Raw genomic sequence first — 14538 nt, forward strand, 5'->3', positions numbered from 1 at the left:
TGCGGGTGTTGTCGCCCCAGCCACAGAGCCCAGGCTGTGGGGCAGGGGCTTTGGCTGCGGGGCAAGGGGCAGTAGGGCTGGGGGACAGGGGCTTTGGGTGGGGGGCAAGGGGCACAAGCAGGGCATCCTGCCATGTACCCCTTGCCCTCATTTTGTTCTTCTGCCATGCTGGCACTCCGGCACCTTCCGAGGTAGGCATTGCGGTGTTTTTTGACGCTCCGGCCAAAAAGCGTTGCCTACCCCTGGTTTAGAGATTGAAACAGCAAAATTGAAATGAAACAGAGAACTTCAAAACAGCCTTGTAATGAAATGAGGCAAGTTGAAGCATTTCTAAATTTTCTAAACATTTTGAGTTTCGAAGCTCAAGCTGGGCTTGCCTGGAGGGAAACAGAAACTAAAGTAAGGAGTGAGGGGGGGAAGGTGGGAGGGGTGGGGGGGAAAGGATTGCTCTCGTTATTGACTGTGTAGCTGGCCAGTGACTGTCACCCTTCCCTTAGACACTATAGGATAGCCAATAACTGCATAACACGTTACGGTTCTTTGTTTAGATAAGCTATAAAAAGACCCTCGGACAAAGACCGGGGGTCGACTCTGCTTTGGGCTACTAGCCCCCTAGTCGATCTTGTTTGCGCAAACAATAAACTTGAAATGGACCCAGCCTGAGTGTGTGACTCTCTCCTTGAGGTCAATCGGAAAAGCCTCTGGGGGCACAAAACTAGCCGTTTGGGCAACAACAGTGTCACCCACCCATGTCACGAGTGTTGCCTGTCAGCAGCTAGAGGTCAGGGCCCCAGAACCCAGACTCCCCCTGCACCGATCTCCTTGAAACCTGGCAGGATTTGTGGCCACAGCAGGGGCTACCATCCCTGTAGTTTTGACCCCGCTGTGGCTTAACACATACACGTGACATGAGTTTTTTGCTTTCAAGACTTTGAGGTGCAGTTTCCCTGAAACCCTGACACTTATCTCCTTGAAACTTGGCAGGCTTCGTGCCCTCAGAAGGGCATACCATTCCTGCAAGGGTCATCCAAATCAGGCTAGAAATGACAAAGATATATGCTGTTTTGAGCTTTCCCATTATAGCCGATGGGTGAAACGTTGAAACAGTCAAACTGCTTCGACGAAACAAAATGGAACAGCAGTTCTGAATCAAAATGAAATTCAAAACAAAGCACCGTTCCATCAAAATGTCAACACTAAGTCGAAACGGAACAGTGCCGTTCCACACAGCCCTAATAAATTCCCATCCTGAGGAGTCAACAAATAGGTCCAAAAAGTTGGGGTCATCTTCTCTTTCTTTGTGGCTAGATTGGGCTTATGTCTTGAAACTTTTTATCTGCTGCAACATGGAGTCACAGTGTGGAAAAGGCCAAGGACCACTGCTCGAGTTTGTGTCCTCACTTGTATTTAAACAATGGAGGGAGAGTGACCTATTCTCAAGTTATTCAATCTTGATGAAAAACAGTTCACTTGCAACAATGCTCAGTGTCATCCTCCATGTCACCGAGGCTGATCTCCATGCTTCCAAAAGTTAATTAGCCCTTTATCAAGTGAAGTATTTGCAGAGATGCTGTACCTGCCTCTAGCATTCAAGTCCAGTGCAAATAGGCCATCTCCCTAGAGCCTCCTCCAAACTTATCCTTCCAGCAAACTGGGCTTGTATCTCTACACTTCATATGGGTTTTTGCACCTTCCCTGGTACAAAGTGTCATGTCTGAGCAGCCATTTGCTGAGGCTATGCACACAGGGATCTATATGAAAGCTTACTCCTAGTAAGGCCACCATTAAGTTGCCTTAATGGTGGCCTTCAAGGTGCAAGTTGCCTGAAAGCTTACTCTAAATCATAGCCCTAGGGTTGACTGAGCTCTGTGTCTTCTTACCCGCTTCTTTCTCTAGTCCATTATTCACATATTCATAGATTCATAGATGTAGGGTCGGAAGGGTCCTAAGTAGATCATCAAGTCTGATCTCCTGCCCTGGGCAGGAGAGAATACTGGGTTCATATGACCCCAGCTAGGTAATTATCAAGCCTTCTCTTAAAGACCCCCAAGGTAGGAGCCAGCACCACTTCCTTTGGAAGTCACAGAGAAGTGGGGTTGGAAGAGACCTCCAGAGTCATGTAGTCCAATCCTTGCCTGAGGCAGAATCAGCCCTACCCAAACCAATCCATACAAGCCATAATCTAAACTCTCCATGAGACTATTGTCAACCCTGATGCAACACAGACCTAATACCTTAACCTGCCACAGGTAAAGCTAGGGAACCACAGTAGCCAACATCCTGCTTCTATGAAATGTTGCAAATATATGCTCAAGAGATCCTGGGTAAAAGACCATGAGCCCCACTACAGAGGAAGGTAAACCCCTCCCCCACAGTCCGTACCAATCCAACCATAGGGTACAGTTCCTTCCTGATCCCAAATATAGCGATCGGTCTGACCCTGAGCAGAGGAACCTCTAGCTACGAACCTGCAGCTTTGGTCTCACCCTGACACATGTAACAGAAAAGGGGTGAAGACAACCAGCAAAGCCCAGAAGCATGGGAAATCCCCATAGTAGAACATAGGCATTGCTACACCTGGATCATCCCCAACCAGTGGCTGTCCAACCTCTTCCTGAACACCACCAGTCCACAACTTCCCCGGGCACCTAATTCCACTGCCTCACTGCTCTAACAGTGAAGTTTTTTTTTTCTGGATATCCAATCTAAACCTACTTTGATGCAACTTCAAGCCATTGGTCTGTGTCCTTCACTCTGCAGCAAGAGAGAAAAGGTGCTTCCTCTCTTCTTTATGGCAGCCCTTCAGGTATTTGAAGACTGCCATCATGTGCCCTCTTAAGCACCTTTTCTATAAGCTGAACATGCCCAGCTCCTTCAGCCTTTCCTAAGATGTTTTGCCTTCCAAGCCCTTGATCATCTTTGTTGCCCAGCTCTGGACCTCTCTAACTTCTCCACATCGTTTCAAAAATGTGGAGCCCAGAACTGCACACAGTATCCAGATGAAATCTAACCAGTGCCGAGTAGAAAGACACTCTCACTTCCCATGTCTGGCACCTAATGCTTCTTGTATTGATGCTTCCCAAAACCACATTCCCGTTTTGTGCAGCTGCAACTCATACTGAGTCTGTGGTTGTTCTTCCAAGACTCCCAAGTCCTTGTCCACAGAGCTGCCATCCAGTCAGGTGTCACCAGTTTTATATTTGTGATTTGATATGTGTTTTTCCTCTACTGGGCTGTGACAGAATGCACCTCATAGAAAGTAGGGTCTGTGTTTTGTGGCCCATCAGTCCCTTGACTGGGTTTATGCCTCATACCTGGGAGGTTATAATGACATGGTATAGCCTGTCCAGGTAGATTCCCTCCTCTCTGCTTTGCCATCCATCTCCTGACTGTCTTCACTGGCAACTCTGCTTCCCTGTTGCCTCATGCAGGGGAAGAGGTCTTGTGCTCACATTCACGTGCGATGCCAAATCATTCGAATTCTGCTGCCATGTACTGTGACAACATTTTAAGTAAGCCTAAAGTAACCCTCAACTTCCTAAACACAGTTCTCACCCAAGTGTCCTTCAGATACAGTGCCTCTCAGAAACCAGGGCACTAATCTACTGGTACTGTGTAGTTCCCACCATTACAAATGAACAGGTCTGTTCTGAGCTTTTCCCAGGGCTCATATGTGTAAGTGGGTTGATGTTGTTAACATGCCGGTGGGCTTTACCACCCCCTTAGGAGTCCTTCAGGCAGTCTAAACAACAGTACACAAGAAGGCTTGGGTGCCTGCAGCCTTGTTCTCTGGCTTTGCTCCCTTGGGAGACCCTCATCCAGTCCGCATAACACAAAAAACAAAAATCCTTGATCCAAACAAATGAGTAAAGCAAACCCTCACCTGTTCTCCGGGTAGTACGAGAGGGCCCTTTAGCTGTGGCCCTTCCTAGAGGTGAAATCCTGTGAGCTTCAGTCTGCTACCTGCCCACAGTCTGCTTCTTCCCCCAGCTCAAGCTCCCTGCTTGGGCTTTAAACTGCCAGCTAATCAGTCACAGCTGAGCTTCTACCCTGGGGCTGACTGCCTCATTTATGGGACAGACTGCTTTGCTACATATCTCTCCTCTCACGGAGACTCACTCTTCCACATTCATTACCCCCCCACCAAGAAGAAACCTGCATTAGTGTGAGCTGCTCTGGGTTAATGGTGAATGTTAAATGAATAGAGCAGCAACACCAGATACTGATATGTTTGCTGGGGATTGACTTCCTTCATCTCGTGTAGCTATATCAGGAGGATTGGTCTGTGACTAAAGTAAAGGGGACCCTTAGAAAGTAGTAGCGTAGGCGCTTGACTAGCCATTTTAATCACCAGATGCTTCTTTTCAATCACCAAACATATTTGTTCTTTAGGAAAGTTTCTATCTTAGATACAAGATCTGGTGTTCTCCATCTTTAAAGTTCTGCCAAAGCACAGCTCCTAGGCCTCACTAAGGCATCCATTTGTAGGATGAACCTCCGGCTAAAGTTTGGAATGTATAATACTGGGATGATACACAGAAGCTGCTTTGATTCGCCTAAGGCTGAAGTGCATACTAGTGACCACAGCACTGTTTTGGGTGCTGTAAAAGCTTGTCTGTCAGTGAAGCAGTAAGCACAGAAAATTGTGGGATAAAGAGACACTAATAGCTGCCTAACCCCAGAAAAAACTTTAGCTGCCTTCTTGGTTTTCAGCATGGGAGACTCCACCAATGCTTTTATCTTATCAATGAGGGGTCTAATTCCCTCCTTCCTAAGGGCATACCCCAAATACTTAGTTTCCTGACCTCTGAACTGGCACTTTGCTGGATTTGCCATCAAACCTGCAGCCTGGAGGGCCAGCAGTATGATCCTAACCCAGTACAGATGTTTCTTCCAAGTGCTGGTGAACATCACCATGTCATCAAGGTAGGCTGTTGCATACTCACGATGGGGCCACAGAATCCTATCCATCAGGCACTGGAAGGTGGCCAGGGCACTGTGGAGAATGAAAGGTTGGGTCTTAAATTGATAGGGCCTCCACTGTGCTGTAAATGCGGTTAGCTTGCAAAATTCTGGAGTAAGCAGCGTTCACTAATACCCCTTCATCAGATGGAGTGTGGATATGTACTTGGCCTTCCCGGTTGTTGTATCAGTTCATCAACCCAAGGCATCAGATATGCATTACATTTTATATACAACAGTTAGTTTGCAGATGTCAGTTCAAAACCAGACCATTTTGACCGGTTTAGGCAGTAACACAATCAGGTTGCATCATTCACTTGATGATTTTTCAATCACACCCATAACTAGCCTATTTTGAACTTCTCTTTTACTGTTTCCCAGTCACTCTAGTATCTGGGAGAACCAGACAACCGGGTGTAAAGATAATTGAGCATTAATTAAGGTGGCTCCCTGGGCTGGTTGTAAACATGTCCAGAAACTCTTCAGTAGGCCTCTGCACTTTCCAGGTCTGGTCTTGTTCAATAAATCTAACATCCCTTGAGGCTGCCTCCCATAGAGAAGTTCAAAGGGAAGTAACCCCATAGATGATTGGGGATCCTCCCAGATTGAGAAAAGCAAATAGGGCAGGGGCATTTCCCACTTCTGGGGCTCCCTAGTCACAAATTTCCTTAGATCCCTCTCAAAGTCTAACACAATCTCTCCACCGAACCATCCATCAAAGAGTCTAACCACATGAAATTGCAGAAGCACCCACACATGTTGCAGGAGCTGGAACATGATCACAGTGCCTTGATCAGTTCATATGTCTTTAGGAGCCCCACCTTTGAGAAAATCTTTAATAGTCCCATGGCTACTGTTTGGGCCAAGGCATATGAGTCATTACCACTGCTGGGTACTAAGAAGCGTAATCCACTGGCACTGGGTTCTACTGGCCACTGGCCTGACAATACCTATCCCAACCAGCTCAAATGGGGTACCCATCAACAGCAATGGAACCAATGGCACCCAATGCTGTGGGCATGGGGTGACCAGCTGGCACTCCGGGCATGAAACCTTTGCACAAATGTCTTTAATATCCTGGTAAGCCCCAAGACAGAAGAATCTGGCGAGGACTCTTTCTTGGGTTTTCTCAACTTCCAGATGGCCTGCCCATAGGATGTCGTGTGCCAGTTGTGAGACCTGGTTATGATGCAATCTTGGCACCATCAGCTGAATTCTCCAGGTTCTGGTCATTCAGTCCCATGCGAGCCACATCAGGACACCCACCTTGTAATTCAAAGTGGGGATCCTGGGAACTCAGGAGGGATCTATTGTCTTGTTGTTCACCTGTGCCAAATGGCCACAGAGTTTGCTAGGTCTTCTCTTTGCTGTTGTATGAAATCAGGCCCTTCTGCTGGGGGGCTCCACTTCAACAAGAGAACTGCCCATGGACCTTGGTTCTGGTGAATCCTCCCTGTGTCCATCCAGCTTATGCTGGACTCCAACACCTTTCTTTTGCCTCTTACCCAATCTGTTCTCTGCCACTAGCACTGCCTTTCTAATCCATTATTGCTCCTGGCATGGCATAGCTTGGGGTCCAAAGACCTCAGGGACAAAAGGGAACTTCTTCCATAGTTGTTCCCTATGCTGCTCCAGTGACTCACTATTTCCCTTCTGTCACACAGCCAAGGGTAGCATATCAGTCAATGGGCCACTATCCCGACATACCACTATGGGGTGGGAAAGGTGGCTGGTCACTGCCACAATTAGCTTCGTGACCTGGCCCCAATCAAGAGTCACACCTTTGTAATGGGATAGCGGTGAGTATCCTCAAGTATACAGATTACAGATATGCACTCTGCAGTTGTGAGCTGGGCAGGGTCCACGAGCCACCTGTGCACAAATGTCTGGCCTGAGCCAGAGTCCAGGAGGCCTACGATCTGGACATCCCTTACTGTCATGGGGAGTACATGGGCCCCCTCTATTCAGGGTTCTCTCCTAGGACCTCTAAGACCCTGAACTGGACATAACTATAGTCCATGAGGGGGCAAACCTGGTCCCAGTGACTAGGCAGGCCACACAAAAACAGACCAAGGGCTTCCCTTTTCCTCAGCCTAATGCCACCTCCTGATAGTGATCCTCACCTCGTGATGACTCCATACCCCGAGGCTGCTGAGCCCGTCCATGTCATTTTGGGGGGCATGGTAGGACTCTCAAGTCAAGTACATGACCTCTGCTCAGTGGCAAGTAGCTTATGATAGTATAAACAGGACAAAACCACTGAACTGGCCCAGTGAGAACAGATAGAAACAAGGCAGCCTTGCAATCTGACCACAAGTTAAGACTAGGCTGTACTAACTAGTACTAACTGTACTAACTCCTCTTACTAGCATTTTTTTTTCCTCAGAGTTAATCTGAATGGTGCTTATAAGAGATTTGACCAGAGGGTCAGTAGAAATTCCACAGTAGCTGTCACCTAGATCACCGTCCTGTACCTGTTCATTTTCAATTATGGTATCTTTGCTGATTGTTAAAAAAAAATTGGTGTGGCCAACTCTAACGTGGACCTCAAGTTGAATTATCTGCTCTACTGCAGACTTTCTGGGCAATTCTGGGGAAATAATTAAGCCCTTCACAAGGCCTCAGTTCCCCATCTGTAAAATGTAAAGAATAGAACTGCCATAATTCAGAGGGATGTTGGAGGTATAATGTATTGAGGACTAGCAAGAGACATCTCTACCTAAGGTAGGTTTGCCAAATATAGTTCAGGGAGTGGAACAGAGGTTCCATTAGGGTATATGGCCAGTCTGCTTTTGCTCAGTGACATAAGAGCAATTCAGAGCAGACATGAAAGATCAATAGAGTCTTTCACTATATCCACCCTCAATTGTCCTAGGAGTAGCAGACAGCAATGCAGTTTCACCTAGTTGTAATAAGCACGCAATATAAAGCAACAATGATATTTTTGGTTGGTTTTCTAAGCTGGGGCTAGGCCTAGGAGAAAGCAGTAAGATTTCTGCACAGAGCAGAACAGCTTGGGTCACAACAGCCATCCACAGCATCAGACTTGCGTCAGCAGCATTGCTAGGGCAAGGTGTGCTGTTCCCAAGAGCTTGCTCGCATGCCATTCAGTTACGAAGCAAAAGTGTGCATTTATATAATCCAGGGTGACATTTGGACCCAGAGGGAGGGGAAGGGTGGGAATCCTTCCCCCAAACAGTGAAGAAAGCCTTCTACAAACACCCAGAACTGTAAAATTCCCCACTGTGCTGCAGAGCAGATACTGGGTAAACTAGGTTCATCCCAGAGGACTGCATTAAGATTCTGAGCTAACCCAGCACCTTACTAACAACCCCCTATCTACGTTTCCCTCTTCATGCCATGTGCTCTGAGCTCTCATGCTGAGTACACAATAACTTCCTGCAAGACAATATAAAAGCTGAACCAGGATAATGTAATACTATTAATTCGGACTAGTGTAGAATTCAATACAGTTCTGACATAGCTCTGACATTTTACAAGCTGCTGTCTGAATGGCTCACAACAATCCTGAGAGAAAACCTCAAAGTGACTTATGAACTCAGAATAACAGGTTAGAGCTAAATATATATGTATTACTTTCTTCCTGAGTGGTTTTGAGAGAATGCAGGTATTTTTTCACAGCAACTGTAGAGAAGATGATTCCTTTGTCATGTGAAAGATGTGAAGACTAAATTACAACAAGATGTGAAGGAAAACCAGGCAAGATGATGGCTAATTTGGTAACTAGGCTGGGAGGAGAGGGAACTAAAATGTGGAAGAGTCTTTTAATTCCCTGGGAAGACGGAAACTCATTTAGAACAAGGACTCAGGAATTTAACTCCTTTCATATTAAAAGAAGATAAATGGCAGATCCTTCTGTGTAATATTCTATTTATTAAGTACAGAAATAGAAAAGAGTCCAGTGCCAAGAGCCTTGAGCTTCTTTCAGTGCTTGAGAACATACCCATTACTATACGTAATCGCACAAAAGATGAGTGTAGTATTAAGATGTACTCTTATTCAACACCAATCACCACAGTATTTATGTAATGGACCTAAAGTTTTTCATACTTCATATACCTACCCATATACTATTCTTTGAAATGCCTGTCTGTTGCTCTACCAATAGAGTGTAGACAGACCTATCTGCTCAGAAAAAAGATAAGAACCAAGCAGTCCTGCAGTTAAAGGGAAAGACATTCAGAATAATTTCAGAACCTGCAACCAGTTCAGTTTGGTAGTTTTCCCCTTTAACTGGTTATTAGTGTCTGAGGGGTTTTTTTGTTTTGGTTTGTTTTATTTTTGTTCACTTTTTTAAGAATGATTAAAAGCTCCAAATGGATGTTGGTCACATGACAATCCCAGCATTGTGCAGGTGTGTCATTCACTGCACGCTCTGCCTTTCTTTCTCCCTTAAGGTAAAAAGATCTCTTTGTTCCCTTTGAAGATAAAGGATTAACAAAGGCAGGTGTAAAAAAAATCACTTTGTTTGAAGACAGATGGCTTTTTTCTAATCGGGCTTCAACTTTCATTTCCTTAGCATAAAGAAAAAAAAAATCTTAAGATTAAATTTTATGGCAGGGCTAGAAATAACAAGTGACAGGCACATTCAGTTGCAGGGACTCTGTTGGCTCTGTGAAGTCAGAGTATCCAAAATGAGGAAAGTAAGAGATAGACAGAGGAACACTATCAATGAAGATTTAAAATAAAACCTTTTCTCATGTTCTCAGTGCAGAGGCCACAGCAAAATATGTTTTCCTCCAAGGAAATTTCATTATCTAGGAGCAAAATGCAATTTATCTTTGGAAGCCTGGGAAAAAAAAAATCAAACAAGAAGTTTGCTTATCACATGAGCCATTCAGTTTGGTTCAGTCGTGTTTTGCCTCTAGTTTGAGAAGAGTCCTTTCAAAAGAGAGATAAGTTCTTAAGATGCAAATCCAAAGAAGAAAGTAGGGAAGGGAGTCTACTGTGCAGCATATGCAGAGATCCATCTGCTTCCTACTTAGTAGGGCTGTGCGAAACGGCACCGTTCCACTTCACCTTCAGTTTCGCTGGTTCGAAGGAACAGCGTTCCGTTTCAAATTTCATTTTGATTCGAAACAGCTGTTCCATTTCGTTCTGTCAAAACTGAAAGGCTGTTTTGATGCTGTTTCGATGTTTCGCTGGGGGTGGGAAGTCAGCCCAGCTAGGCTGAATTCCCACCCTCAGTGCTAGACCGCACAGGGGGTGGGGAGTCAGCCTAGCTGAGTTGACTCCCCATCTCCGCTGCTAGATTGGCTGGTGGGGAGTGGAGAGTCAGCCCAACTGGGCTCACTCCCACCCCTGCGCTGCGATCAGGTGCGGGACAGAGAGTCAGCCCAGCTGGGCTCACTCATCCCCTCCACACTGCAATCAGGTGCAAGGCAGAGAGTCAGCCCAATTGAGCTCACTCCACCCCCTGCACTGTGATCGGGTGCGGGGGCAGGGAGGCAGCCCAGCTGGCCTCCTGATCGCAGTGCAGGGCAGGGAGCGAGCCAAGTTGGGCTGACTCTCCACCCCGCACCCGATCACAGCATGGCGGGGTGGAGAGTGACCCCAGCTGGGCTGACTCTCTGCCCCACACCGGATTGCAGCGCGGGGTGGGAAGCAAGCCCAGTTGGACTGACTCTCTGCCCCACACCTGATCGCAGTGGGGGGGGGGGGGGGGGGGGCGCTCCGCGGCGGCCCGTTCGCGGTGGGGGGGGGGGGGGAGCGAGCCCATCTGGGCTGACTCTCCACCCCACACCCAATCACAGCGCGGGGGGGAGTGAACCCATCTGGGCTGACTCTCTACCCCCCATGTCAGATCTGGTGTGGGGAACAGAGCCCAGGCTCAGTTCCCGTCCCCTGCTCTGTTACCGGCTTCCGGCAGTGGGAGGATGGGGAGAGCCAGGGCTGCACTCCCAGCTGGTGCTGGGACAGCAGCCCTGATTCTCCCATCTCTTGCTGGTGGCTTCAAAACTCAAAATGTTTTGAAACTTTCTAAACATTTCGACTAGCCTCGTTTTGTTTCAAGGCTGTTTCGAAGCCCTGCATTTCAGTTCGATCTCAGTGTTTCGAGCTTGAAATTAGTCGAAACAGTGTCGAATCGAAACAACCAGTGAAATTTCGCACAGCCCTACTACTTAGTGATCCTTTCAGAGATTCTTCTATGTAGGTTGCCCATTAGTGAACAGGAAAGGTAACTACCACTTGCCAATTTTGAAACAATTCCTTCTTTCAAATCAAAGGAAAGTTCCTGTCTTTCCTACTACATTGCAATTAATTTCCAATGATCACCTTTATCAATGGTCCCATGCATGCTATCATAAGAATAATATGATTTTTTCCCCTTCCTATTGCTCATGGGATAATTACATGGATGGTTGCATTCAAGGGCAAAAGCATGTCTCCTACACACTTACACATAACATACCCTGTCAGCATCTGCGCACAAACACTGGGCCCAATCCACAGGCTTTACAAAGGCAGAACAATGGGAGTTTGGCCTGCACAAGGACAGCAAGATCTGTCCTGCATATTTCAGTATACTCTAAAACAATAAAGCCTCACTTCCAAATGCACACACAAACACAACAGGCACAGACCGGAGCAATACTTAACAAATGGCATTGCACATTCCTGTCGCGATATATTATTGCATGAGAGTTGAATGGATTCGTGGATTTTAGGTTAAGAAGGGACCAGTGGTCATCCAGTCTGACCTACACAGAGCATGGAGCCTCATTGTGTGATCCCTCAGTACTCACAATAACTAGTCACTGAACTAAGGAAAGAAGAGCTTGTATCCATTCCAACTAAAGAAGTCATGTTATCTTAATACCCAAGTATATATAGATAACATGGCATTCTCCTAGTACCAGTCAATTCAGCTGCCATGTTGGCATTGTTTGTGTAGCCAGAGCTGCAGTCCAGCCCTTTCAACAGAAGGCACGGGCAGCATATGAAGAGTTCATTAGGGCTGTGCAAAACAGCACTGTTTTGTTTCGATTTCTGTTTCACCATTTCGACAGGACAGTGTTTTGTTTCGAGTTTCATTTATTTTCAAAAGCACTGTTCCATTTCGTTTTGTCAAAACTGTTTCGCTGTTTCGATACTGTTTCGACGTTTCATACATAGGCTATAATTGGGAAGCACAAAACTGCCTATAACTTTGTCATTTTTTGGCAGATTTGGATGGAATCAGCAGGGATGATAGCCCCTTCTGAAGGCATGAAGAAGATAGGTGTAGGGGTTTCTGGGAAACTGCACCTCAAGCTGCTGACAAGAAAAACTTGTGACATGGGTGACACTGTGTGTGGGTTAAGGCACGCTTTCACTGGCACTGGAGCCTCTACATGACACGGTAGTGTGTCCCAATGAGGCTTCCTCCTCTCCTACAGCCTCAGCCCAGTCCACCACTTTAAATGACAATAGGTAAAGTAATAATGTAGTGAGCAGCAGAACAGTAGCACCAGCAGCACAGTAGCACCAGCAGCATCTCAGGCAGCCAAACTGTGACAGAGCCTTTCTTTCCTCTCCTACAGGAGTTTCTTCTCCAGCATGTGTGTTACGGTGCACCCTCACTGTGTCCTTTCCCCTCCTTCCCTCTCCCTCTGCTTACTTTCTGTTTCCCTGCAGGCAAGCCCAGCTTCAGCTTCAAAACTTGAAATGCTTCAAAACTTTCGAAACATTTTGACTGCCCTCGTTTCATCTCAAGGCTGATTCGAAGCTGTTTGTTTTGTTTTGATTTCACTGTTTCAAGCTCAAAACACATCGAAACAATGTCAAAATGAAACAGCCAGCGAAATTTCACACACCCCTAGAGTTCATGTGACTGAAGCACTATAAACCCAGTTTCACCACATCATGTTGATCCGAGTCACTGGGTGGAACATTTTCGCCCACATGAGATGGAAGGAGAAACCAGACTATTGTCATGGTCCTTTCTGACTTTGAAAGCAGTAAATCTGTGATGGTTTAATGCAGTAATAAAGGAGGATGGATGCTGAATTGATCCATTGTGGTTCATTCCCATCTGTCATCCCTTGAGTGATATGGAAAATGATCTAACCTCTAATGCAAATAATTATGGTTAATATTATATCACAAGTACATTTCTGTAATATCTGGAGGCCTCGACCAGGCCAGATATGGTGCAGACACATAGAAAATGACAGTTCTTAGCTCAGAGTGCTTGGGCTAAGCCTTCTTTCAGCACGTTGTTTCTGTAGTCAAGTTAAGGGACTACCCAAGCCTAACAACCCATTGAGACTAATGGGGCTAAGGCACACATTTTTCTATAACTAACAGCACACAAGGGAGCAATATGGCCAGCATCATATTCACCCATCTTTGACTCCCCAATCTAAATGACCAGGTACCCATTTACAGCTGGGTCAACAAATCTAGAGCAGGACGTGAAGTCTCATCTCTGTCAGATACCATAACACCTCTCCCTGCATGATTTCTGTAAGGGCATTGAGAATATGTTAGTCCCACTATGTCTACGCTAGCAGTTAAGCTTCTTTCACTACTAGCTGGAGGGCACCAGACTTGACAGTAATTATTAGCAATGGTGTTTCTCTCACGAAGAGGAGTCATGTATTAGTTAAGTTTTGGGGTTTTTTTACAGAGAGGCTCATTCTCATGAAAAGGGGAACACAGAAAATAGAATCATAGAAAATGAGGGTTGGAAGGGACCCTGGAGCAGGGGAGATTGATGCTGCTGCTAGTCCCAGGTGGCAGAGGCAGCTTCCTGTCATCTGGCACATAGATCCAGGGGTCCGCACCCCCTGGAGGGCTGCGGGGCTGTGCCAGACTCCTCCTGGGGGTGCGAGCCCCTGGATCTGTGCACCAGATGAGAGCAGGCTGCTGCTGCCGCCTGGAACCAGCAGCAGCATCAATCTTCCCGGGCACTGGGTGCAGCCTGCACCCAGCGTCGGTCCTAGGTAGCAGCAGTAGCCTCCTCTCATCCAGCACACAGATCCGGGGCCTGCACCCCCAGGAGGACTCTGGCACAACTCTGTAGCCCTCCTGGGGGGTGCGGGCCCCCAGGTCTGTGTGCCGGATGAGAAGAGGCTGCCGCTGCCAGCAAGTGTCAGGACTTGTGGTTGCCGGGATGAAAAGGGGCTGCCGCTGCCAGCAAGTGTCAGGACTTTTGCTTTGAACAGTTTGAGGTACAGTTTCCCAGAAACTTCTGCACCTATCTCCTTGAAACATGGCAGGCTTCATGTCCTCAGAAGGGGCTACCATCCCTGCAATTTGCATCTGAATCAGGCAAGAAATGACAAAGTTCCAGGCATTTTTATGATTCCCCACTATAGCCTATGGGTGAAACATCGAAATGCGTTGAAACAGTGAAACAGTTTCAACAAAATAAAATGGAACAGTGCTTCAAAATGTAATGAAATGAAACTCAGCAGCACAGCTGAGGCGGATCCGGAGGGGAAGCCCTTCGGCGACGCCTTAGCTCGCCCGGCAGGGAGCCGCGCTCCCGAGCCGCGCGCGGGCAGCGCGCGCGAACAGTGCGCGCAAACAGGCGCGCTCTGTAAGAGCGCGCCGGCGTTTGCGCCGGCG

The 14538-nt window shown here is 47.0% G+C and overlaps 1 protein-coding gene across 3 annotated transcripts in view; it reads right to left on the reverse strand.

The window, feature by feature from the left end:
* EPHB1 (EPH receptor B1) overlaps positions 1 to 14538 on the reverse strand; it is a 365941-nt gene that overhangs the window by 345214 nt on the left and 6189 nt on the right. For 2 of the 3 annotated variants that reach the window (XM_006021003.1, XM_006020996.1), the window contains exon 1: positions 3884 to 4027. The exons of the other annotated variant lie outside the window; for it this stretch is intronic. The gene's annotated coding sequence lies outside the window, so the exon portion shown is untranslated. Of the gene's footprint in view, positions 1 to 3883; positions 4028 to 14538 lie in introns of those variants that run through there. 3 annotated transcript variants of the gene reach the window in all.

The sequence above is a fragment of the Alligator sinensis genome, unplaced genomic scaffold (assembly GCF_000455745.1).
Source record: "Alligator sinensis unplaced genomic scaffold, ASM45574v1 scaffold1086_3, whole genome shotgun sequence".
In the NCBI taxonomy this organism is placed as follows: domain Eukaryota; kingdom Metazoa; phylum Chordata; order Crocodylia; family Alligatoridae; genus Alligator; species Alligator sinensis.